This window comes from Zea mays, chromosome 4 (assembly GCF_902167145.1).
Source record: "Zea mays cultivar B73 chromosome 4, Zm-B73-REFERENCE-NAM-5.0, whole genome shotgun sequence".
NCBI classification, from domain to species: Eukaryota; Viridiplantae; Streptophyta; class Magnoliopsida; order Poales; family Poaceae; genus Zea; species Zea mays.
In genome coordinates, this window is record NC_050099.1 from 14,083,616 (window position 1) to 14,098,672 (window position 15,057).

Consider the following 15,057-nt stretch of genomic DNA (forward strand, 5'->3'; position numbering starts at 1 on the left):
GAAACTCTGCGCGGCTGGGGTTTTCTTCAAATGGCCGCTGGTTTATCTCCGTTGAATGCGCGAGTACGGTTTTAGAAACAGGAAACGTGGGAGAGGTGGCTGGTTCACGGGGGTAACGGCGCCGTGACTGTGCCCAGTTGACTCGGTGTGGTTCAACCAAAATGCCCATGTTGACTAGCCTGGGCTTCCTTTATTATTGGAAGCCCAGGGCTCTTAATATATAAACTATATATATATATATATATATAAGGCTATTTGGAGTCCTGAGCTTCCAAATATATGGTGAAAGCCTCAGTCGTCCCCTGTACCACCCGACCCCCCCACCACGCCCATATCTCTCCATGTGTGACTTTTGTTTCTATTTGCATGCTCAACAAAATTGGAAGGCATACGTACAAATTTAGGAGATGGTTTGACATAAAGAAACAAAAAAAATCTGATTTGAATGTTTTATCTGTCCATAAATATAGGATCTCTATAACAGCCATGCAACTAATCTCGTTATAAACATTTTAGGGTATATACTGATACTAATTATGCTACACGATGTAGGTATTTATGCAATACAATACGCCGCATAAAAAATTAGTTTCCTACTGTATGTGTACAAATTTAGGATGACAATAATGTGTGTTGAGGGAAAATGGATTGACATGCATGGAAACAAAAAATCTGATTTAAATGTTTTATTTCTCCCATAAATATAGGATATATACGAACAATCGTGCAGCTAGACTCGTTAGAACCAGTTTACGATATATAGTGATGTTAATTATGCTAAACAATTTAGATATTTATGCAGTGTACTACACCGCGTAAAAATCGGTTTCCTTTAGCATGCACACAAATTTAGTATGTCAAAAAATGTGCGTTGAAAGGAAATAAATTGGCATGCATGGAAACCAAAAAATCTAATTTAAATTGTTAATTTCATCAAAAAATAGGATCTCTCCAACAGTCAATGCAGCTAAGCTCGTTGGAACCAGATTATGACATATTCTGATACTAAATATGCTACGCGGTGTAGATATTTATGTAGTGTGGTACACCGCGTAAAAAAATTGTTTCCTGCTGCATGTGCACAGATTTATGATGGTAAGAATGTGCGTCGAAAGGAAATGGATTGACATGTATGGAAACAAAAATCTGATTTAAATGATTTATTTCGTCCATAAAAATAGGATCTCTATAACAATCATGCATCTAGGCTCATTACAAACAATTTATGATATATACGGATACTAATTATTCTACACAGTGAAGGTATTTATGCATTATGGTATACTGCTTAAAAATTGGCATACGGGTCACTGTTTGGACGTATCTCCATGTTCGATCGTAAAAACCTTTAATTTTGAGTGTAAAACTTCTCAGTTTTGATCGTAAATATCGAGCTAACGTAAATGTTAGAAACCTCATCTACACACTAGGTTAGATAACGAGATAATGCATACAAAACCATAAACATTTGCGTAAAATGTGTGAAAGGGAAATAGGATTTAACATTTTCCTATAAATATTTTTGGTGGTTGAATGCCCAACATAAATATTAGACTAACTAGTTTGCTCTAGATTATATATTCTACAGGTGAATAAAGGTTCAACACAAACTAATAAAAGATTAAAGAAAGGGTTCAAAAACAAAGGAGCAAAGAAACTAAGAGTGCCCTGGTCTGGCGCACCGGACAGTGTCCGGTGCACCAGGACCGTACAACTCCAAACTCACCACCCTCGGGTTTCTCTGGGCATGCTCCGCTATAATTCACTGGACTGTCCGGTGCACCAGCGGAGCAACGGCTCTTTGGCGCAACGGTCGACTGCAAAAGCGCGGATCAGATGAACAGTGCACGAACAGTGCGTGCAGAAGTCAGAGCAGTCGCTAGAGGCGCACCGGACAGTGAACAGTACCTGTCCGGTGCGGCACCGGACTGTCCGGTGCCACTAGAAGACAAAGCCTCCAACGGTCAGAAGCTCCCGAACCCTAACGGTTGGGTGACGTGGCTGGCTCACCGGACTGTCCGGTGCGCCCATCGACAGCAGCCTGCCCCAACGGCTATTTGGTGGTTGAGGGCTATAAATACCCCCAACCACTACCACTCCAAGCGTCCAAGTTTCCAGCACTTCACATTCAATACAAGAGCTAGTGCATTCACTCCTAGACACAATTCAAAAGAATCAAAGCCTCTCCAAGTCCCAAATTCACTCCAAACACCTAGTGACTAGAGAGAGTGTTTTGTTCGTGTTCTTTGAGCTCTTGTTCTTGGATCGCTTTCTTCTTCCTCATTCTTGTTCTCTAAGTGACTTGTAATCAAAGCAAGAGACACCAAGTGTGTGGTGGTCCTTGCGGGGTCTAAGTGACTCGTTTGATTAAGGAGAAAGCTCACTCGGTCTAGGTGACCATTTGAGAAAGGGAAATGGTTGAAAGAGACCCGGTCTTTGTGACCACCTCTACGGGGACTAGGTTCTTTAGAACCGAACCTCGGTAAAACAAATCACCGTGTTCATCCGCTTTATTTCTTGATTGATTTGTTTTCCCCCTCTCTCCCGGACTTGATATTCGTTCTAACGCTAACCCCGGCTTGTAGTGTGTGCTTAAGTTTATAATTTTTAGATTCCGCCTATTCACCCCCACTCTAGGCGACTTTCAATTGGTATCAGAGCCCGGTACTTCATTTAGAGTCTGACCACTTGAAGTGATGTCGGGAGGATCCGCCAAGAGGGAGATGGAAACCGGCGAGAAGGCCATAAGCCACGGGAAGGCTTTATCAAGGGAGTCCGGCGCCAAAGGCAAGGAGGAATCCCCTCCCCGCGTCAAGTCGCTTCGGAGTGGCGACAAGAAGAAGAAGATGAAGAAAGTGGTCTACTACAAGACCGACTCTTTGTCGCCCTCCACATCCGGCTCCGACGCGGTGTCCGTCACTTCTAAGCGCCATGAGCGCAAGAAGTATAGTAAGATGCCACTTCGTTATCCTCGTATTTCTAAACGCGCTCCTTTACTTTCCGTTCCATTAGGCAAACCACCATGTTTTGATGGTGAAGATTATTGTATGTGGAGTGATAAAATGAGACATCATCTAACCTCACTCCACGCAAGCATATGGGACATTGTTGAATTTGGAGCGCAGGTACCTACCGTAGGGGACGAGGACTATGACTTGGACGAGGTCGCCCAAATCTGGCACTTTAACTCCCAAGCCACTACTATACTCCTCGCATCTCTATGTCGAGAGGAGTATAATAAGGTGCAAGGGTTAAAGAGTGCTAGAGAGATTTGGGACATTCTAAAGACCGCGCACGAAGGAATGAGGTGACCAAGATCACCAAGCGGGAGACGATCGAGGGGGAGCTCGGTCGATTCGTCCTCAACCAAGGAGAGGAGCCACAAGCAATGTACAACCGGCTCAAGACCTTGGTCAACCAAGTGCGCAACCTCGAGAGCACAAAATGGGATGACCATGAGATGGTCAAGGTTATTCTAAGATCCCTCGTATTTCGTAATCCTACTCAAGTTCAATTAATACATGGTGATCCTAGATATAAGCTAATGTCTCTCGAGGAGGTGATTGGGAAGTTTGTGAGCTTTGAACTAATGATCAAAGGCTCCAAACACATCGTCGACTTAGAGCAAGGCAGCACCTCAACACCCGAGGTGCAACCCGTCGCATTCAAAGCGATAGAAGAGAAGAAAGAAGAGTCTACATCAAGTAGGCTCCCCATCGACGCCTCCAATCTCGACAATGAAGAAATGGCGCTTATCATCAAAAGCTTTTGCCAAATCCTCAAGCAAATGAGGGGGAAGGACTAGAAACCCTGCTCCAAAAGGGTGTGCTACAAGTGTGGTAAGCCCGGTCATTTTATCGCTAAATGCCCAATGTCTAGTGATAGTGACAGGGACAACGACAAGAGGGGGAAGAAGAAGGAGAAGAAGAGGTACTACAATGTAACACCCACTTTGTAATAATATGAATAGAGAAAACAATTTCTCCTTATGCCAGTTTAACCTTTGTGCATCATCACATGTGAACACCATGTCCAAAAACAATTGATAAAAAGATATGCTACTAAATCAATGCATCATGCTGAATATTTTATTTGTGTGTACATGTTTGTGACAATATTATAATAATGTGAAAAGAAATATATTAAATATCCAGATGGGGATTTAAATCCTAAAATAATCCTAGAATTAAGAAAAGAGAGAAGGAAAAGATCATACAAAATAGAGGGAAATAAATATATGAAATAATACATTTTGTTCCTACTAACATTTTAAATTAGGTATTTAACTCAGTTATGAAGCTCACAAACAAGTTTGAATTCAAAATGGAGGTTTAAAAATGAAATGAAACAGAAAATAAAAAAAGGGAAAGAGAGCTTATTGGGCCAACTCAACCCTATTCGGCCCACTCAAGAACCTACACCGCGCGGCCCACTCCCTCGTTTCCCATCTCGCGCGCGCCTGAGTTCCTGTCTCACTGACGGGCCGGGCCTACCCGTCAGTGCCCCTTGCGCCCGCTTTCGTCGCTGCATCCATGACCGGTGGGACCAAGTCGTCAGGTTAATCGCGCTCGCCAACAGACTTCGCGCAGCGACCTCCGATATCTCCGGCAAACTCGCCCCTGCCCTGGTTTCTCGCTGATTCGAGCCGTTAGCCTATAAGACCTGACCCCCACGAACCTCTGTGCCCATAGCCCCCTTTAATCTAGCAAATCGCGGCAAGTGCAGGTGGCTCAGGCTTGAACTGCGGCTGGGAATCGACCGCCAGCACCATTATCGTCTTCGCCAAAATTCCAGGTGCACGAACCGTGTCCGGGAAGCCGTCGAGGATCGTAGCACTTGTGCCGTGAACCTGCGGGCGTGGGGATTTCGGGGTCCGAGGCAATTTCTCGCCGGTCATCGTTACCAACCTCGGATCCGCGCCGCGCCGCGATTGGGGCTCAGCCATCTCGGATTTCGGTAAGAAAACCCACCATTCTGTTTGCCTTCTTCTCAATTCCATTTCGCGTCTGGTAGGTCTAGCGATTGTGTACCATGGAGCGCTGTGGGCACTCCGACCATGGTGGCCCGCCGCGGCACTCTCTGTCGTCACCAAAGTTCCGTCGGAGGTAGGGGATAAGCTCTGCGCCGTTGATCTCCATAGTGACGGCCTGGATTAGATTGGAGATATCCCTTCGCGTGTGTGATCCTAGCCGTAGATTTAGGATCGGTCGGATCAAAACGAATCAGGCTTCATTAAATCTCCACCGTAGATAGGAAATCGGATGGCTCATGGCGCTTTCCGGTTCGACGCGGCACTGATTTAATCTGTAGCGTCCATTGACGATCGTGCGGTCGATATGGCTTCATACCTCTTCGGCTTGTAGTTTTGCATAAGAGACCTTATGGAATTAGAAAATCAACCCGCCATCCATACTCAACTGTTCACTGTGTCTTAGAAATTTTACCCCGAGCCCCCTGCGCTTCACAGAAAATGAGGCCCAGTTCAGAACATTATAAAACCAGAGAGAATAAGTTATAAATGTATTTTTAATAGGAAAATAATTACTAAAACTTTGATAATTCATAGAAAATGCATATGAACTCCAAATTACTCCATTCCAGTTTCTAAATTTTTGTAATTTAATTCTCTATCACTTAGTGTCTCTGTTTTATCATGACAACAGTAAGAAAATTAATCCCACACTTAATCCCATTTTAAACACATAAAACCTTTGAAAATCCATAACTTAAATCCTGTAACTACAAAAATTATGATTCCTGTTCCTAGAATTTTATTTTAATGTGTAGATTATTACTGTGTATTTTATTTATATGTTTGGTGTAATGTTAATTTCTCTATATGCACTATACTTGTTTGTATTGTGGCGAGTAGAAGAGCCCGTGACCGAGGATCCTGGTGAGCAGCAGGTTGAAGTAGCTGAGCAGGAGCTCATTGAAGGCAAGTTGTGCCCTTGACCACATTTTACGCAATAATGTTCTTTAATATCATTTATCCATGCATAGGTTAATTTTGATGGGACCCAATAGGTCACCCTAGGTTGTTTATCTCATTACCTTGTTTACCCCTGAATCACTTGGGTAGTTCGCTATTGCTTTACATGGTTTTGGGATAATCATTTATTATATCTATGTTCCAATTATTCTTGTTATTCTATTTATGTTCATGTCAAGATCATTAATGTTAATTGGAACATAGAGCTTAACTTGAGAACCACGTGCCACCACAAGGGTTTAATGGGACGCCCTTGGCTGATTAATTAGGAAAGCTAGTGGAAGACTACCTTACCCGAAAGGGGCAAGGGCAGTAGGGGAGTGGTCAGTGTAGGGAGGTCCTTGGTTGATTTTGCTGCGATGGCGGTCAGACAAGAACCCTGCATTGGAGCTTCTTATAAACTGTAGCGGGTTTTCGGAAGCTAGTGGAACTTTGTAAAGGCCTCGTAGTGTTGCCCTGCCGCGCTTCCTAGGTAGAGGTGTATGGGATTCGCGACCCCTTGGCAGATGGGTAGCATGACTTGTGGGTAAAGGGTACAACCTCTGCAGAGTGTAAAACTGGTATACTAGCCGAGCTCACGGTCATGAGCAGCTCAGGACTCTCTGATGTTTAAATTATGGAACTTAAATTCAATTTTGTCATTTGCATTGCATGGGTTTATTATTAATTTTGTTCAATTACTTTATCTAAGGTTTGGTATTCACTTATACTTAGTAACTGCTAATAAAATTTTGACCAACTACTTAAAAGCAATGCTCAGCTTTAAACCCTATCATTGATTAGCCTTACACATCACATGAACTCACACCTTTGTGAGTTTATGTCCACTGGTTCCCCACAACTTGTTGAGCTATGATCATGTGTGAGCTCACCCTTGCTGTCTCACACCCCCCCACAGGAGAAGATCAGGTGGTTCAGGAGGAGCCGCCTAACACTGAGGAGTTCGATCTGATCTAGGTGGCGTTTCTCAGTTGACATTGGCGCCGACGATCCTTAGTTCGTTTTACTTTTATATTTTATTTTGTAATAAGTCTTCCGCTATGTAATAAATACTCTGATGTTTTATGACATTTATCTCTATACACTCTGTTATTATATATGTTGTCTTCTTGGCGCATGTATGAGATGCACCTGGCTTTGTTCCTTAAAGCCGGGTGTGACAGAAGTGGTATCAGAGGAAATGTTGACTGTAGGACGAAACCTAGATAGAAATGGACATCCCTTACCTACTTACCTTATTCTGATTCATTCTATACTTACCTTATCTTGATCCTGTCTCACCTTCTACTGTTCTACTTTGATCATTCTTACTTTTTCAACTCTGAGACAAGATGGATTTCACACCTTGGAATCCTACATTTATAACCTTTTGAAGAGATAGGAGACCAAAGACAAAAAAATATTTTCTCTATTAAAAATGTTGGTTGATTGTTCTGATGATAAATGTCTGATTTGCTTCTTTGATTGATTGAATTATTATAGATGGACATCTTAGCATGTACCACCATAAGGTAATGAATTAGCTATGGTAGGTAAAACATTAATCTGCTTAGCTAATAAATCCCCCGCAGTAACATTTCTCGTAATTACTCGCCTCGTCTACAATTCTTCCTTTCTTACCCTGTGTTTCCAACCCAGATGGGCTACCCCTATAGTGTTAGAAGAGAGCACTATAGACGTGATCCTTGGTATGTCACGGTTAAGAAGGGCAAAGGCAGTATATACTCTGTGCTAAGGGAACCATAGAACTCACCAGTTCCAAAGGAGAAAGATTTGAAGTTGGAATTGCAGTAACTACCGCCACCAGACTAGCGACATTCTTAGTAGATGGGAAGTTTGTTGGTGTCAACATCCGTGTGGTTAGAGATTTTTTGGATGTCTTTCCAGAGGAGTTACCAGGGATGCCACCAGATAGGGAAGTTGAGTTTGTCATGGATCTCTTACCTGGGACTGCTCCTAATTCTAAACGGCCATACATGATGTCCATAGAAGAGCTAAAGGAACTTAAGAAGCAATTAATGGAATTACAAGAGGATGGGTACATTCGTCCAAGTTCTTCACCTTAGAGAGCGTCAGTTTTGTTTGTATAGAAGAAAGATGGATCACAAAGGATGTGCGTGGATTATAGGTCCCTTAACGATGTCACTGTGAAGAACAAGTGTCCATTACCCCGCATCGAGGATTTATTTAATCGGATAAGAGGTGCAAGAGTATTCTCAAAGGTTGATTGGGTTATCACCAAATGAAAACTTGGCCATCGGATATTCCCAAGACGGCTTTATCGACCCGATATGGATTATATGAGTTCAATGTTATGTCGTTTGGATTAACTAATGCACCAGCTACTTTATGGATCTGAAGAATAAGGTGTTCATGATCTAGACATATTCGTCGTGGTTTTCATCGACGATAATTTTTTATTTATTCCAAGAGTGATAGTGATCATGAGGAACATCTGAGATTGGTGCTACAAAAGCTAAGAGATAATCAACTCTACGCCAAGTATAGCAAATGCGAGTTCTAGATTGACGATGTGTCATTCCTTGGACATATCATTTCTAATGAAGGGATATCAGTGGATCCTGCTAAAGTCAAGGAGATAGTGGTGTGGAGCATACCCACTACAGTTACTGAGGTCTAGAGTTTCTTGGGATTAGCAGGATATTATCGGAGATTTATTGAAGGATTTTCTAAGATTGCTAAGCCTATGACTTCGCTTTTGGAGAAAGGAAGGGAATTTAAGTGGGATGAGAAGTGCCAAGACAGTTTTGATCAATTGAAGAAAAGATTGATGTCGCCCCCAGTATTGGTTATGCCGGACTTACAGAAAGGATTTGATATCTATTGTGATGCATGTGGCCAAAGCTTAGGATGTGTGCTCATGCAGGAAGGACATGTGATTGCCTATGCTTCTCGTCAGTTACGCAAACATGAACTGAACTACCCCACGCATGACTTGGAATTGGCAGCCGTTGTGCATGCGCTTAAGATTTGGAGACATTATATCATGGGGACCAAGTGCCAGGTATATACGGATCATAAGAGTTTGAAGTATATATTCACTCAGAAGGATCTCAACCTTAGGCAACGCTGTTGGTTGGAGCTTATTAAGGATTATGATTTGGAGATTCACTATCACCCGGGCAAGGCAAATTTGGTTGCAGATACCTTGAGTCGCAAGGAGCATGTTCATTCAGCTATTGTTGCCCAGCTACCCGATGAGAGTGTTGAGGATTTCAAGAGACTTAACCTGGGGATAGTTGCTCATACTGAAGGAGTTACTATTGATGTGGAACCTACCTTGGAGCAAGAGATTCGTAAAGGTCAGGTTGGTGATGCTAAGATTCAAGAGATCAAGGATCTTATTACTGAAGGTCGAGTTCCGGAATTTACCGAAGATGAGCAGGGCACCGTATGGTTCAAGGACAGGATGTGTGTTCCTGATATTAAAAGCCTTCAAGAGACTATATTGAAAGAGGCCCACGACTCAGATTATTCTATTCATCCTGGTAGTACCAAGATGTATCAGGATTTGAAACGGAAGTATTGGTGGTATGGATTGAAAAGAGATGTAGCTGCACATGTGGCTATGTGTGATGTATGTCAAAGAGTTAAGGCTGAACACCAGAGGCCAGCTGGACTATTGCATCCACTGAAGATACCCGAGTGGAAATGGGAAGAAATTGGTATGGATTTCATCACTGGATTGCCTCGCACCTAGAAAGGATATGATGCTATATGGGTGATTGTGGATAGATTGACTAAAGTGGCTCACTTTATTCCTGTCAAGACTACTTATAAAGGTTCTCAGCTAGCAGAGTTATATATGGCTCGGATTGTGTGTTTACATGGTGTGCCAAAGAAGATCGTGTCTGATCGAGGTTCACAGTTTACCTCAAGATTTTGGAGAAGCTTTCATGAGAACATGAGCACAAAGTTGAATTTCAATACGGCTTATCACCCTCAGACTGATGGACAGACTGAAAGGACTAGTCAAGTATTGGAAGATATGTTGAGAGCATGTGCCCTTCAGCATGGAGGAAGTTGGGATAAAAGTTTACCTTATGCTGAGTTCTCTTATAATAATAGTTATCAGGCCAGTCTGAAAATGTCACCTTTTGAAGCTTTGTATGGAAGGAAGTGCAGGACTCCTTTGTATTGGGATCAGACTGGAGAAAGACAGTTCTTTGGGCCTGAACTTATTCAAGAGGCAGAGGAACAAGTCTGTATAATCAAGGAGAACTTGAGGGTAGCTCGGACCAGGCAAAAGAGCTACGCTGGTAATAGAAGAAGACCAATGGAGTTTGAGGAAGGTGATCATGTGTACCTCAAGGTGTCACCACTTCGTGGGATGAGGAGATTTAAAGTTAAGGACAAATTGTTCCCTCACTTTATTGGACCATTTAGAGTTTTTAGGCAAGTTGGAGAGATGGCCTATCAACTCGAGCTAACTGATAATCTATCCGATGTGCATAATTTATTCCATGCGTCTCAACTTAAGAAGTGTCTCCGTATACCTGAGGAACAGTTACCAATGGAAGAGCTTAACGTTCAGGGTGATTTGACGTACACGGAGTACCCGATCAGATTTCTTGATACATTGACCCGATTTACAAGGAATAAAGTGGTAAAGATGTGCAAAGTTCAATGGAGCTACCACGGAGAAGATGAAGCAACGTAGGAAAGAGAAGAAGAGCTTCGCGTAGATTTTCCCCACCTTTTCCCTGGACCTTCTTAAATCTCGAGGACGAGATTATTTTTAAGGGGGGTAGGATTTGTAACACCCACTTTGTAATAATATGAATAGAGAAAACAATTTCTCCTTATGCCAGTTTAACCTTTGTGCATCATCACATGTGAACACCATGTCCAAATACAATTGATAAAAAGATATGCTACTAAATCAATGCATCATGCTGAATATTTTATTTGTGTGTACATGTTTGTGACAATATTATAATAATGTGAAAAGAAATATATTAAATATCCAGATGGGGATTTAAATCCTAAAATAATCCTAGAATTAAGAAAAGAGAGAAGGAAAAGATCATACAAAATAGAGGGAAATAAATATATGAAATAATACATTTTGTTCCTACTAACATTTTAAATTAGGTATTTAACTCAGTTATGAAGCTCACAAACAAGTTTGAATTCAAAATGGAGGTTTAAAAATGAAATGAAACAGAAAATAAAAAAAGGGAAAGAGAGCTTATTGGGCCAACTCAACCCTATTCGGCCCACTCAAGAACCTACATCGCGCGGCCCACTCCCTCGTTTCCCATCTCGCGCGCGCCTGAGTTCCTGTCTCACTGACGGGCCGGGCCTACCCGTCAGTGCCCCTTGCGCCCGCTTTCGTCGCTGCATCCATGACCGGTGGGACCAAGTCGTCAGGTTAATCGCGCTCGCCAACAGACTTCGCGCAGCGACCTCCGATATCTCCGGCGAACTCGCCCCTGCCCTGGTTTCTCGCTGATTCGAGCCGTTAGCCTATAAGACCTGACCCCCACGAACCTCTGTGCCCATAGCCCCCTTTAATCTAGCAAATCGCGGCAATTGCAGGTGGCTCAGGCTTGAACTGCGGCTGGGAATCGGCCGCCAGCACCATTATCGTCTTCGCCAAAATTCCAGGTGCACGAACCGTGTCCGGGAAGCCGTCGAGGATCGTAGCACTTGTGCCGTGAACCTGCGGGCGTGGGGATTTCGGGGTCCAAGGCAATTTCTCGCCGGTCATCGTTACCAACCTCGGATCCGCGCCGCGCCGCGATTGGGGCTCAGCCATCTCGGATTTCGGTAAGAAAACCCACCATTCTGTTTGCCTTCTTCTCAATTCCATTTCGCGTCTGGTAGGTCTAGCGATTGTGTACCATGGAGCGCTGTGGGCACTCCGACCATGGTGGCCCGCCGCGGCACTCTCTGTCGTCACCAAAGTTCCGTCGGAGGTAGGGGATAAGCTCTGCGCCGTTGATCTCCATAGTGACGGCCCGGATTAGATTGGAGATATCCCTTCACGTGTGTGATCCTAGCCGTAGATTTAGGATCGGTCGGATCAAAACGAATCAGGCTTCATTAAATCTCCACCGTAGATAGGAAATCGGATGGCTCATGGCGCTTTCCGGTTCGACGCGGCACTGATTTAATCTGTAGCGTCCATTGACGATCGTGCGGTCGATATGGCTTCATACCTCTTCGGCTTGTAGTTTTGCATAAGAGACCTTATGGAATTAGAAAATCAACCCGCCATCCATACTCAACTGTTCACTGTGTCTTAGAAATTTTACCCCGAGCCCCCTGCGCTTCACAGAAAATGAGGCCCAGTTCAGAACATTATAAAACCAGAGAGAATAAGTTATAAATGTATTTTTAATAGGAAAATAATTACTAAAACTTTGATAATTCATAGAAAATGCATATGAACTCCAAATTACTCCATTCCAGTTTCTAAATTTTTGTAATTTAATTCTCTATCACTTAGTGTCTCTGTTTTATCATGACAACAGTAAGAAAATTAATCCCACACTTAATCCCATTTTAAACACATAAAACCTTTGAAAATCCATAACTTAAATCCTGTAACTCCAAAAATTATGATTCCTGTTCCTAGAATTTTATTTTAATGTGTAGATTATTACTGTGTATTTTATTTATATGTTTGGTGTAATGTTAATTTCTCTATATGCACTGTACTTGTTTGTATTGTGGCGAGTAGAAGAGCCCGTGACCGAGGATCCTGGTGAGCAGCAGGTTGAAGTAGCTGAGCAGGAGCTCATTGAAGGCAAGTTGTGCCCTTGACCACATTTTACCCAATAATGTTCTTTAATATCATTTATCCATGCATAGGTTAATTTTGATGGGACCCAATAGGTCACCCTAGGTTGTTTATCTCATTACCTTGTTTACCCCTGAATCACTTGGGTAGTTCGCTATTGCTTTACATGGTTTTGGGATAATCGTTTATTATATCTATGTTCCAATTATTCTTGTTATTCTATTTATGTTCATGTCAAGATCATTAATGTTAATTGGAACATAGAGCTTAACTTGAGAACCACGTGCCACCACAAGGGTTTAATGGGACGCCCTTGGCTGATTAATTAGGAAAGCTAGTGGAAGACTACCTTACCCGAAAGGGGCAAGGGCAGTAGGGGAGTGGTCAGTGTAGGGAGGTCCTTGGTTGATTTTGCTGCGATGGCGGTCAGACAAGAACCCTGCATTGGAGCTTCTTATAAACTGTAGCGGGTTTTCGGAAGCTAGTGGAACTTTGTAAAGGCCTCGTAGTGTTGCCCTGCCGCGCTTCCTAGGTAGAGGTGTATGGGATTCGCGACCCCTTGGCAGATGGGTAGCATGACTTGTGGGTAAAGGGTACAACCTCTGCAGAGTGTAAAACTGGTATACTAGCCGAGCTCACGGTCATGAGCAGCTCAGGACTCTCTGATGTTTAAATTATGGAACTTAAATTCAATTTTGTCATTTGCATTGCATGGGTTTATTATTAATTTTGTTCAATTACTTTATCTAAGGTTTGGTATTCACTTATACTTAGTAACTGCTAATAAAATTTTGACCAACTACTTAAAAGCAATGCTCAGCTTTAACCCCTATCATTGATTAGCCTTACACATCACATGAACTCACACCTTTGTGAGTTTATGTCCACTGGTTCCCCACAACTTGTTGAGCTATGATCATGTGTGAGCTCACCCTTGCTGTCTCACACCCCCCCCACAGGAGAAGATCAGGTGGTTCAGGAGGAGCCGCCTAACACTGAGGAGTTCGATCTGATCTAGGTGGCGTTTCTCAGTTGACATTGGCGCCGACGATCCTTAGTTCGTTTTACTTTTATATTTTATTTTGTAATAAGTCTTCCGCTATGTAATAAATACTCTGATGTTTTATGACATTTATCTCTATACACTCTGTTATTATATATGTTGTCTTCTTGGCGCATGTATGAGATGCACCTGGCTTTGTTCCTTAAAGCCGGGTGTGACATACAAGAAGAAGGGCGGCGATGCCCATGTATGTCGGGAATGGGACTCCGATGAGAGCTCCACCGACTCCTCCGACGAAGATGCCGCCAACATCACCGTCAACAAGGGCCTCCTCTTCCCCAACGTCGGCCACAAGTGCTTCATGGCAAAGAACGACAAAAAGAAGAAGGTACAAGCTAGAACCACCCCAAAATATACTACATATAGTTACGAGGGTGTTATAGTGATAATGAAGATGATTTGATTACACTTTTTGCCAAACTTAACATGCAACAAAAAGAAAAATTAAATGAATTGATAGGAGCTATTCATGAGAAGGATGAACTTTTGGATAGCCAAGAGGAATTCCTTATTAAAGAAAACAAAAGGCATGTTAAAGTAAAAAATGTTTATGCTCAGGAAGTAGAGAAAAACAAAAACTTGACTAAGGAGTATATGAATAATCATCTTAAATCATTATATTATTTGTATTCTTATTAAACAACCATGAATAACAATTAACGATATTGAATTACATTTGTACCTTCGGCTTGACAGAAGGTAAGAATCCAAGTGTGACGTGCGAGTGAATACAAGTCAGCATGAACAGTACGGTGTTACTATTCATCTATTTATAGGCACATGACGCAACCTGTGTAAAATTACATCCATGCCCTTGACATTTGTTATTGACTAAGGGTAATATATTGAGGACTAGACAACCTTTTCCTCTTTAGGTCGGTTTCATTTCCACCGCTAAGCTTAAGCTTCTCCATTCGTAGCTTCGGAACTGGTTCGTCCTTCTCCCAGATCGCGCCTTTCATACCGTGCGCACCTTCATCCCAAGGTTGAAGGTTCCTGTGACAGTATATTATACTTGGAAAACATGTTAGTCGTGTTTTTGAGGACCTTCGGAAGATGAAGGCCCCCAATACAACCCATGTTAAATTGCCTAAAAAGAAAACTCCTACTGCATCAAATGAGCCTAACATTTCATTTAAGACTTTTGATGCATCTTATGTTTTAACTAACAAATCAGGCAAAGTAGTTGCCAAATATGTTGGGGGCAAACACAAGGGCTCCAAGACTTGTGTT